Consider the following 11,901-nt stretch of genomic DNA (forward strand, 5'->3'; position numbering starts at 1 on the left):
GAGAGAGAGATAGAAACATCAATGATAGAGAATCATTGATCGGCTGCCTCTTGCATGCTCCCCACTGGGGATCCAGCCCGTAACCCGGACATGTGCCCTTGACAGGAATCGAACCCGGGACTCTTCAGTCCACAGGCTGATGTTCTATCCACTGAGCCAAACTGGCTAGGGCTTGGGTGTTCTTCAGTCCGCAGGCCGACGCTTCATCCACTGAACCAAACCAGTCAGGGCTTGGGTGTTCTTTTTAAAAAAAAAAACATTTAATGATTGATTCTTAGAGAGATTGATTTGTTATTACACTTACTTATGCATTCATTGGTTGATCCTTGTATGTGCCCCAACCAGGGATCAAACCAGCAACCTTGGTGTATCAGGATGATGCTCCAACCAGCTAAGCTACCTGGCCAGGGCTCCTTGGGTGTTCTTAGGATCCTCAGTTTACAGATGAAGAGATCAAGGCAGAGAGAGGCTAAATAATTTCCCTAAGGCAAACAGCTAGCAATTGATGGCCAGGATTTGAACCCAGATAGTCTCTCTAGAGCAGTGTCTGGCCAGAGGGGCTCTGTAAATAATTGTTCAATAAAGGAACGACTTCATCTTAATCTCCCTCTGCCTCACCCAACTCCCACATTCAATCCCGTAACCAGCCAGCCAGTAGATTCTAGCTTCTAATTGTTTTTTTTAGTTTGCACATGACTGTCTGCCCACATGGCCCCCCTCTCCTCATCTGGTTTCTTCATCTAGTTTGATACCCTCAGGCTGGAGGGCACCTACAAGGTCCTCCTAATGCAGTGATTCTCAACCTGTGGGTCGCGACTCCTTTGGCGGTCAAACGACCCTTTCACAGGGGTCGCCTAAGACCATCCTGCATATCAGATATTTACATTACGATTCATAACAGTAGCAACATTACAGTTATGAAGTAGCAACGAAAATGATTTTATGGTTGGGTCACAACATGAGGAACTGTGTTTAAAGGGCCAGAAGGTTGAGAACCACTGTCCTAATGGGTCTTCCTATGTCTACTCCTGCCCCCTGTGTACACTCTTGTCAATCTCCACAGAAAGCCAAGGTAGATCATAAAACAAAGTATATCAAATGACCCTCCCACCCTGCTTAAAGCACCCCTCCCCCCCCCGTGGCTGCCCATTACATTTAGAATAAAATTTTACTTGCTTACTCTGGCCTTCAAGGTCTTGAATAATCTGCTCAAACCTCCCGTCTTATTTCACCTTGCTTCCCCTCCCAACTCTTTCCCAGCCATGCTGGCTGGCCTCCTTCTCCTTCCCAGAACCCTCCAAGTGCCTGCAAATCTCAGTGCCTTTCCACAAGCTCTTTCCTTGGCCGAGAGCACTCTTGTTTTAGGAGTCAGCTCGAATGTAACTTCTCCAGAGACCCGAGCCCCAATCTAAATTAAACACTCTGTGTCCTGGTGAGAGTGTCGTCTTGACACGCCAAGATTGAGGGTTTGGTCTCCATCGGGGCACATGCAAGAATGAACCAATGAATGGAACAACACGTCAATGTTTCTCTCTCTGTCTCTCTCTCAAATCAATTAAAAATTAAATAAATAAGTATATACATAAATAAATTAAACACTCGGTTATTCCAGCAGCCTGTTCGTTGGGTTCCCAGAATTGATCACAATGATAACAGAAGCATGATTGATGCAAGCATTTGCTGCTGTTAGACTTTCTCACTAGACTCACTCAGTGCTCACGGTGATGTATCGCCCGCACCCAGCACAGCGCCTCGCATACCGAAGGCGCCTAATAACTTTGGGTAAGTGCACGGACAGATAGATGAACGGCGGGTGGCGGAGGCGTGATTGAGTGCATACATACATTTAACATTAGGAATCTATTCACCCTGCATGCCAGTAATACTATGGGTGATTCACAGATATTTTCCCCCTTCAAGAGCTCCCCCTCCACCCCTTGGTTCCCCCTGGGCTTTTCCCATACGAGGCCAGTGGGCGGGGCTTCCGGGGCCAGTTGCATGACGTCACGGAGGAGGCGTGTCCGGAGTCAGCTTCTGCTTTTTTGTTCGGTGGGCGCGGGGGTTGCGCTAGTTTCACTCTGGTCCCGGTAAACCGGGAAGGAGTCGAAGAGGAACGCAGCGGGGTGTCCCCACAGATGGCCTCGAGGCTGTGCCGCGTCCGGGGCGCCCGGGGGCACGTTCACGTGGCCGGGCACGGAGCGTGGCGAGGCTCACCCCGTTCTGCTGGGAGATGAGACCCCAGAGGGGACGCTCGCGGCTGAGAAAATGTGACCTGGCCTGGGGTGCTCACTGGAGCAAGGCTATTTGGGGCCTCTGACCTCAGCGAGGAAAGTCCCCCTCTCTCTCCTGGACACGCTCCACCTCTGCCCCACGCCCCGAACTCAGACCCAGAGGAGTTTCGGGACAGGAGTGCGCAGATCTGGTTCCTAGTCCTGGCGCCGTAGGACCCTGGACAGGAGTCGTGCCTCTGGCCCTCCGTCTGCTCATCTGCCACGTTAAGTGGTACCCGCATTAAATGATGTGATATGTAAAGTGCCCAGTGCCCAGGAGGCAGTGGTTTCTTTCCTCCCGGCGGGCCGCTGGTTTGCTGTGTGGCCTGGAGCGGTTTCACTTAACCTCACTTCCCCCATCCTTTCAGCCCCAAGGTCCTGGGAACCGAGACTCCTTGAGTCATTGAGTCCGTGATGAGCGGAGACCAGACCCCACTTCCTGGTTCCCCTTCCCTGAGGTTCCTCTGACAGATGAGCTTCCTCTTCCTCCTGCCACGGTTCTAATGAGGCTGTGCCTAAGGTGGCTGGGCTCCCAGAGGCTCTGGGGGGTCTTGGGCCTGCAAAGGTTCACTAACGGGTGGCCCAGGCAACCTGTCCGTTCCTTGCTGTTCCCCCAAGGTTGGGTCACTCTCCTCTGCGTCTCCCTATGGCCTGCAGGCTGCTCAGCAAGACTCACAGGGTCTCTAGTCAGCCAACGCCCCCCCCCACCACCAGCCAGGCTCTCCTCAGAGCTGCTTTCAGCCCATTTCCTCTCCTCCAGGTGTTTACACAGACAGTTCCCTTCCTGTCCATCCTCTTGTACCGGACTAACTCCTCATCTTTTTGTTGTTGTTGTTAATCTTCACTGAGGATATTTTCTCATTGATCTTCTAGAGAGTGAGAGAGAGATAGAAATATCGATGTGAGAGAAACACATCCATTGGTTGTCTCCTGCACACGTCCCAACCAGGGCCCAGGTGGGGGAGGAGCCTGCAACCAAGGTAGGTGCCCTTGACTGGAATCAAACCCGGGACCCTTTGGTCCACAGGCTGGTGCTCTATCCACTGAGCCAAACCGGCTAGGGCAGTGGTCGGCAAACTCATTAGTCAACAGAGCCAAATATCAACAGTACAACGATTGAAATTTCTTTTGAGAGCCAAATTTTTAAAACTTAAACTATATAGGTAGGTACATTGTTATTAACTTAATTAGGGTACTCCTAAGGCTTAGGAAGAGCCACACTCAAGGGGCCAAAGAGCCGCAGTTTGCGCAGTTTGCCGACCACAGGGCTAGGGCAACTCTTCATCTTTGACCATGATGGGACAGAGCTGATCCTGACCCTTAAGACGGGATCAGGTGAGGACTTGTGACTCTCGACTTTGTCCGCCCAGCTCAACCACTGCCCTTCCTGCTTCCTACCCTCCATCCATGCTGACCTTTCAACTACTTGAAAACGCAGGGCTCTTTCCTGCCCTGGGCTTTTGTACCTGCTGTTCTCTCCCTAAACACTCTTCTCTTCCCTACTTAACACATACTTGTCCTTCAAATCTCAGTTTAGAAATCACTTCCTCCCAGAGGTGGGGGAAGAGGCTCCTTGATCAGTCCTTCCTATATGAAGTACACACTTTCTCACCACGATTTAATGTCTCTCACCCCTATCAGAATGTATGTTATGGGACAGTAAGGATGCCTTACCTCTGTGTCCCCCAGTGATGGGCACAGGGCCTGGCCCAAGATACGTTCTCAATAGGAGTTTATCGAATAAGTGAGTGATTGAATCCTTGCTCAGTGCTTGTCAGTCTCTGCTTACAGACCTCAGAGCAGTGGTTCTCAACCTTCCTAATGCCGCGACCTTTGTGGTGACCCCCAACCATAAAATTATTTTCGTTGCTACTTCATAACTGTAATTTTGCTACTGTTATGAATCATAATGTAAATATCTGATATGCAGGATGTATTTTCATTGTTACAAATTGAACATAATTAAAGCATAGTGATTAATCACAAAAACAATATGTAATTATATATTCAATATGTTTTCTGATGGTCTTAGGCGACCCCTGTGAAAGGGTCGTTCGACCCCCAAAGGGGCCGCGACCCACAGGTTGAGAACCGCTGCCTCAGAGGCAGGGAACTTCCTGCTTTTGAAAGAGCCTATTCCATCTGCCCTTTAGAAGGATCTCCCCAACCGATGCTCAGGAGATTCCCTGGAACTGAGGCCCAGAGTGAGAGGGTACTTTGAGGTCTTGGTGCAGAGCCAGGATCCATTCACCTGTCCTGAGGGCGCATGCAGACTCACGGGGCCCTGATAGAGCCCCTTGGCGGCAGCTCTGGCCAGACCTCTCACAGCCTGGATCCACCTGCAGGCCTGGCTACTTGAGACACCATCATAGCTCATATGCATCTTCACCTAGGAGCAGCCAATCACCTCCGGGGACAGAGAGGCCAGCAACCTAGTGTGGGTTGGGGGAGGCCAGGGAGGAAGCACTGGATTCTTACTGCCTCATTCAACCCCCAGGCCAGCCCTGTAAGGTGGGAGACGCTGTTCCCATTTTACAGATGCACAAACTGAGGTTTCTGGATGGATGCTATTTACCTGAGGTCACACAGTGGGTTAGGGGCAAAGCTAGGCTGAACTTCAAAACCCAACCTCTTGCCCTAGCCGGTTTGGCTCAGTGGATAGAGCGTCGGCCTGCACACTGAAGGGTCCTGGGTTCGATTCCGATCAAGGGCACATGCCTGGGTTGCAGGCTCCAGTAGGGGGCGTGCAGGAGGCAGCCGATCAGTGATTCTCTCTCATCATTGATGTTTCTATCTCTCTCTCCTTCTCCCTTCCTCTCTGAAATCAATAAAAATATATTTAAAAAAACAAAACATAAAAAAACCCCGAATTCTTTCCTCTGCCCCTCAGCTTGGTGCCTCTTGTCCACCTGCCCTGCCCGAAGGTCCTGAAGGGTCCCATGGCTCCTGTTCTTCACATCTGGGTCCCACTCCCACTGGGGCCTCAGCAGCTGTACCTGGGCAGCAGCTAAGGGCTGGCTGAATGCCAGGAGCCATCCCTTCCTTTTGCTGTTGGTCATTCCCCAAACTGCAGAGGGACCCAGATCAAAATCAGGTCATGGCCAAGGAGCTGTCTTATAGACACCAAGCTCCTGAGAGCGTGGCCACTTGTTTGCTGTATGACCTTGGCTAGGTTCCTTCCCTTCTTGGGACTTCAATTGATCACCTGTGAAGGGGGCATATATCCCTCCCCAGGGCCTCAGTGTGCCAGATTTCAGGAAAGCTGCTCACTCCCAGCCACCTCACCCTTGAACCTGAGGAATAAAGGTCCCCTCCAGGGTCCCTGTGGGGGCGGAATCCAGCGTAAACTGCACATAGCCTCGTCCTTGATGGGGGTCACAGGTCCTGGGTAGGGTGGGCGCTGGGTTGGGGGGCCCGGTTTCCCCAGCTTCAGCCCCTCTCCACCCCCATCCCTCTCTCATCACGTCTGTTCCTTTTACTCTCTGTGGCCTTTGCAGAGCCATTCCCCAGGGCACTCTGCCGCTCCTGCCTCTTCCTATACGTCCTCCCTCCTTTTCCTCCCACAAATGTTTACCATGCCTACTCTGTGCATAGATCGCCGAATAAGTCCTGTCCTTGCAAAGTCACAGGTAGCAGGGAGACGGACAAGGAAACCAAGTTCCGATTCATTCACTCATCCCAAATCCTGTGTCCCTCCCTGCCACGGCCCTCACCGGTACAGTCTGCTTGCCACACTGCAGTCTGAGCCATGTTGTTAAAACAGAGCTCAGAACATGCCTCTCTTCTGCTCAGCCCCCTCCCACGGCTTCCCGTCTCAAAGGAAAAGCCAGCGTCCTTGCTGTGACCTGCAAGGCCTGCATGATCTACTCATCGCCTCCCACTCTCCCCTCTGAACACGCCACTCCAGCTACACTGGCTGCCTTGCTGGTTTTCAACATGCCAAGCATGCTCCTGCCTCAGGCCTTTGCATTTGCCCTTGGTGCTGCTAGGAATGTCTCCCCCCAGGTATCCATGTGGCCTTCCTCCCTTCACTCAGGTGTCTCCACCTTATCCAGAGGCCTTCCCTGGCTGCCCATCTAAATACTCCATTCCTGCCTTCTGTCCTTTTATCTGCTTTATTATTTTTTTCTTGACACTACCAAGTGATGTAATTATTTGTTTGTCTGTTCCCCTATAGCAGTGTAAACCCCATGAGACCTCCAGGGGTTCCCAGGAGAGAGAGAGAGAGAGAGGAATACAAGGAAACTGAAAAAAGAAAAGACAATACTAATAATCTTACTACTACAGATAATCGTACTTAAAGCCTCAATAATTAAAACAACTTGATTTGGGTGCAGGAAGAGACAAAGAGACCAATGGACTGGAATAGAATTCCAGAAATAGACCCAATTGTACAGAGATTTAGTATTTGATAGATTTGATAACGATGGAGAATAGACTCCTAATACACAGTGTTAGGACAACTAGGTAGCAACTGGGGTGGGGGCTGGGGGTTAGACCTGTACTTCACATTGAGGACCAAGATAAGCTCCAAAGGGATCAAAGACTTACATGTTTAAAAAAATCAAAATAAAATCATAAAAGCAATAAGCAATAGAAAAAAGGAGAGAATCTATCATTCTTAGTGGGAAAAGTCTAACTATGTCACAAAAGCCAAAGAGCCATTTTAAAAGACTGATAAAGTCAATCATATACAAATCAAAAACTTTTGCATGGGTAAACACTATAAATCAAGTCATAAGACAAATGACAAACTAGAGGAAAATATTGGCAACTCAGATCACAGATAAAGGGTCACCTATAAAAAAATTATTAAAAAGACTTGGAAATTCATTAAAAGGAACAACAATCTAATGGAAACAGGCATAGGCTCTGAACTGACCGTCTCCAGAAAAGTAAGTACAAATGTCTGCTAAGCATATTTAAAAGGAGCTCAAAGTCACTGGAAAGAAATGAAAATCAGGAAAACCACTCTGGGATACCCTTTCCTACCAGTCTGGTAAAAAATCCAAAAGTTTAATAATACACTCTGTGTGCATTATTTTTAAAATTTTATTGATTTCAGAGAGGAAGGGAGATGGAGAGAGAGATAGAAACATCAATGATGAGAGAGAATCATTGATCGGCTGCTTTCTCACACCCCACACTGGGGATGGAGCCCGCAACCTGGGCATGTGCCCCGACTGGGAATCGAACCATAACCTCTTGGTTCATAGGTCGATGTTCAACCACTGAGCCACGCCAGCCAGGCTCTGTGGGCATTTCTGTAAGGAAACAGTATTCTCACACATGCTCTCACAGAGTATTCTTATACATGTGAATATAAATTGGTATTAAGTCCCCAAAATAGCATTTTGGCAAAATCGATCAAAATTATAAAAGCATCCAGATATTCTACTTCTGGGAATTTATCCTTCATATATTCTTTTTAAAAAAAATTTAAATTCTTTATTGTTTCAAGTATTACATATGTCTCCTTTCCCCCCATTGACCTCTCCCCGGCCACTCCCACCCTATCCTTCATATATTCTTGCACAAGTGAGGAATGAGGTTTATATAAAGTTGTTCTCTGCAGCACTGTTTGCAATAGCAAAAGACTGGAAGCAACTCAACTGTCCATTAGTAAGGGATTAGGTTAGATAGAGCACAGTCTGGCCATTAAATGGAATACTACGCAGCCGTGAAAAAGAATGGGGGAGATCTGTGTGTCCTGATTGGAAAAGTTCTGTAAATATTAAATTTAAAAAGCAAGGTGCAGAGCAGCGTATGATATTTCACCTTTTGTCAGAAAAGGGGGAATTATACATATATTCATAATATATTCATATATTCATAATCTTACTGATGGCAACATAACCAGTGATTAAGAGCACAAACTGAGCCCTGGCTGGTGTGCTAAGTGGTTAGAGCGTCAGCCTGCAAACCAAAGGGTTGCAGGTTCAATCCCAGGCCCCATCAGGGCGTGTGCAGGAGGCAACCAATCCATCGATGTGACTCTCTCACACTGATGTTTCTCTTTCTCTCCCCCTCTCTTTCCTTCCACTCTCTCTAAAAATCCATGGGAAAAAGTATCCTTGGGTGAGGACTAACAACAACAACAAAAAGAGCGCAAACTCAGACCCAGGTTGCCTGAGTTCAAATATTAGTGCACATTCGGGTACTACACTGGGTTGAATAGTGTCCCGTCAAAATTCATGTCTTTCTGGAACCTGTGGACGTGACCTTATTTGGAAATAGGGCCTTTGGAGATGTAATCAGTTTACATGAGCTCATACCTGAGGTGGGCCCTAAATCCAATACGACTGGTGTCCTTACAAGAAGAGGAAAATTTGGTCACAGAGTCAGACACACGGTAGAGAATGACATATGAAGGGAGAGGCAGAGGTTGGAGTGATGCATCTACAGGCCAAGGATTGCTGGCCACCACCTGAATCTAGGACAGATGGGTGGAACAGATTCTCCCAAGAGCCTCTCAAAGGAACAAACCCTGCCCACCCTCAGTTCTGGACATCTCCAGAACTGTGAGAGCATACATGTCTGTTGTTGGAAACCACCCAGGTTGTGGTAATTGCTATGGCAGCTCTAGGGAACTAATACAGCTACTTAGAAGCTGTGCAATCTTGGGCAAGTTATTAGCTTCTCTGTGCCCTAGTTTCCTCATCCATAAAATAGGGATCATAGTACTTACCTCGTAGAGTTGAGGTTATAAGGATTAAATGAGTTAATCTTTCAAATAACTTAGAAGTTTAGAACAAGGCCTGAGACATAGCAGGTGCTATATAAATATTAACTAAATATATGCCTGTGTTTGCATAAAGAAATCTTAGACAACCAAGAAATTGATACATGTGGTTGGTAGAAGAGACGGGATTAGGAGATGAGGGACACATGGGAGCAAGACTTTGCAGAGCCATATATTTTTTCTTTCTAAACCATATAAATATATTATCTATTTGAAAATTATTTAAAAACACAAATCATATTACTGTTCCTGCTCAAAACCCTCCAGTGGTTTCCCATCACAGTTATAACAAAATCAAATGTCCTTACTGTGCTGACAAACACCCACCAGAAGGTGAGCATCTCTCCACAGCTCTTGGCTCATTCCCCCTCATTCACTCTCCTCTAGCCCTGAAGGTGGCCTTGCTGTTCCTAGAGCCTGCCAGGCACACTCCCACCGCAGGGCCTTTGCACTGGCTGTTCCCTCCCTTCATTCAGGTCTGTGCTAAATATCACTGCTGCAGAGGCCTCTCTCACCTAAAACAAGAGCAACTCGATTCCTATTGCCACAGGCTCTATCCCCTTCTCTGCTTTACTTTTCTTCAAAGCATGTAGCCCCTTGACATATCTGTCGTCTCCTCCCACTTCTGAGTTCCATGGGGGAGGGACTGTGTCTTGTTCACAGCTGTATCTGCAGTCCTTAGCACAGAGCTTGGCACATTCAATAAATATCTGTTGAATGAATGGATGAAATGAGATAATATATGTAAGGTGCTTAGCATGATGCCTGGCACACCCTTCCCTTCTCTTCCCTTTCTTTCCCTTCTCTTGGACATCTTCCCTCTCTCCTTATCCCACCCCCACCAGGAACACCTCCCATGTGACCATATGGGTGCCTTCTCTCAGGACCTCATTTCTCACCCAATTGTACCCTCTCATCTCCAAGTGACCTTTATACTCAGCTGTTGACCTGGGCTGTGACTTGTCTCTTCTGTTAGACAATGGTTCCCCTGTGCAGGAGCTGTGGGAACTGTGGTCCGGCCTCGCTCTGGCTAACTCCTTTCCCAGAGCTCAGCCTGTGGGGCTACCCACAGGGACCACTGTGTCATTTCCTGACTCTGGCAAGGAATTCCAGGCTTGTTCCCCACCCCTCTGTCAGTAAGTCCCTTCTTCAGTCTAACTGAAACCATTCTTGCTACAATAAAGAATGTTTCCTTTTAGTGCCTGAGGGCTGCTGACGGGGTGGTTGGCCAGCTCTTCCCATCAGCTTTTATTGCTTGTCAGGGACTCGGGGTGGGCCCTCACCATGGAGTCTTCAGTCCAGGCTCTCAGGCAGAGCACGCTGGCCAGCTGCTCAGCAGGAAAGATTTCTCCTTTCGTTAGCTCAGAGGATCTCAGCAGGCCTCCAAGGGCTGCCAGCACCTGGTCCATCAGGTTGTTGGGGGCCAGACCCAAGGTGTGGTGGGAACTGTCGTGGTAGTTAATGAAGCTGGATGAGGGGGAAAATGAACACCTGTGACCTTGACCACCTCGATCCCACCTCTCCCTTCTTTTTCTTAACCATTTGTATGCCATAAGCCTCTATAGACGCAAGCGATGGACCTTTTTAAATTAAATTCAACATATTGTGGCAGTTAACTGGTTAAGTATATTTTTATTGGTTTCAGAGAGGAAGGGAGAGGGAGAGAGAGATAGAAACATCAATGATGAGAGAGAATAATTGATCAGCTGCCTCCTGCACACCCCCCATTTCTTAGTGGATCAAACCCACAACCCGGGCATGTGCAAACCCACAACCCAGGCATGTGCCCTTTACTGGAATTGAACCCGGGGCCCTTCTATCCACTGAGCAAAACTGGCTAGGGCCCACCTCTCCCTTTTTAATTCATCCATCCATTCACTCAGGCTTTCAGACTAAAAGTTAGGAGCCTACTATTGCCAGCACCTACTAAGTGCTCTTACATTCTCTAATCTTGCTTTCCCTGTCTATAAAATGGGGCTAATAGTACCCTACTTATATGGTCATTGTGAAGATTAAATGAGTTTATCCTATTTAATAAACGGCTAATATGCAAATTGTCCCCTCGTCCAGGAGTTCAACCGGTAGTTCAAGCGGGAGTTTGACCAGGGGGTGGGGCCGGCTGGACCCCACCCGTGCATGAATTTGTGTACCGGGCCTCTAGTTGTATATAAAGCCCTTAACATAATACTTGGCTCATTGCAAATACTCAATAACATGTTTCAATTTAATCAACACTGAGGGATGCCAGCTCTGGGTCAGGCTCTTAGGGGTGCAGTGGGAAAGGCAGATATAAAGCAGATGCTTATAAAATAAAGTCCAAGCAACTGGGTAGTGGGGGACAGGGTGGAGCTGGGACCCCACCTGCCTGCTGCTCTGCTGGGTGGCCTTGGGGAAGGCACACCCTCTCTAGTCCTGCCAGGGAGAAGACAAAAGTTAGGATGGGGACTGATGCCTAAAAGAAGGCAGGATAGGAGTAAGGACTTGGGGTTGAGCCAACAGGCCCTGCTTTTCAATCTCACCCTGCCAGGTCCTTCCAGCATGACCTAGGGCCGTGTCAGTAAACCTCGGCTCGCAAGCCACATGCGGCTCTTTGGCCCCTTGAGTGTGGCTCTTCCACAAAATACCACGTGCGGGCGCACGAACAGCACGATTGAAACGTCGTGGCCCATGTGCAGAAGAAGTGGCGTTAGAAGAAGTGGGGGGTGTTGGTTGGTCGGGCAACGGGAGACGCTGCGCAGGTGGGCTGGGGATACCCAGCGCGGGGGAGGTACATTGTTTTGAGGTACGTTCGCTCTTCTATCTGAAACAAGTATACAAGAAGAGTGTGGATGGGAGAGTTGGAAGGGGTCGACCTCAGCAAACGTACCTCAAAACAATGTACCTCCCCCG

This window comes from Myotis brandtii, unplaced genomic scaffold (genome assembly GCF_000412655.1).
Source record: "Myotis brandtii unplaced genomic scaffold, ASM41265v1 scaffold456, whole genome shotgun sequence".
Lineage (NCBI taxonomy): Eukaryota > Metazoa > Chordata > Mammalia > Chiroptera > Vespertilionidae > Myotis > Myotis brandtii.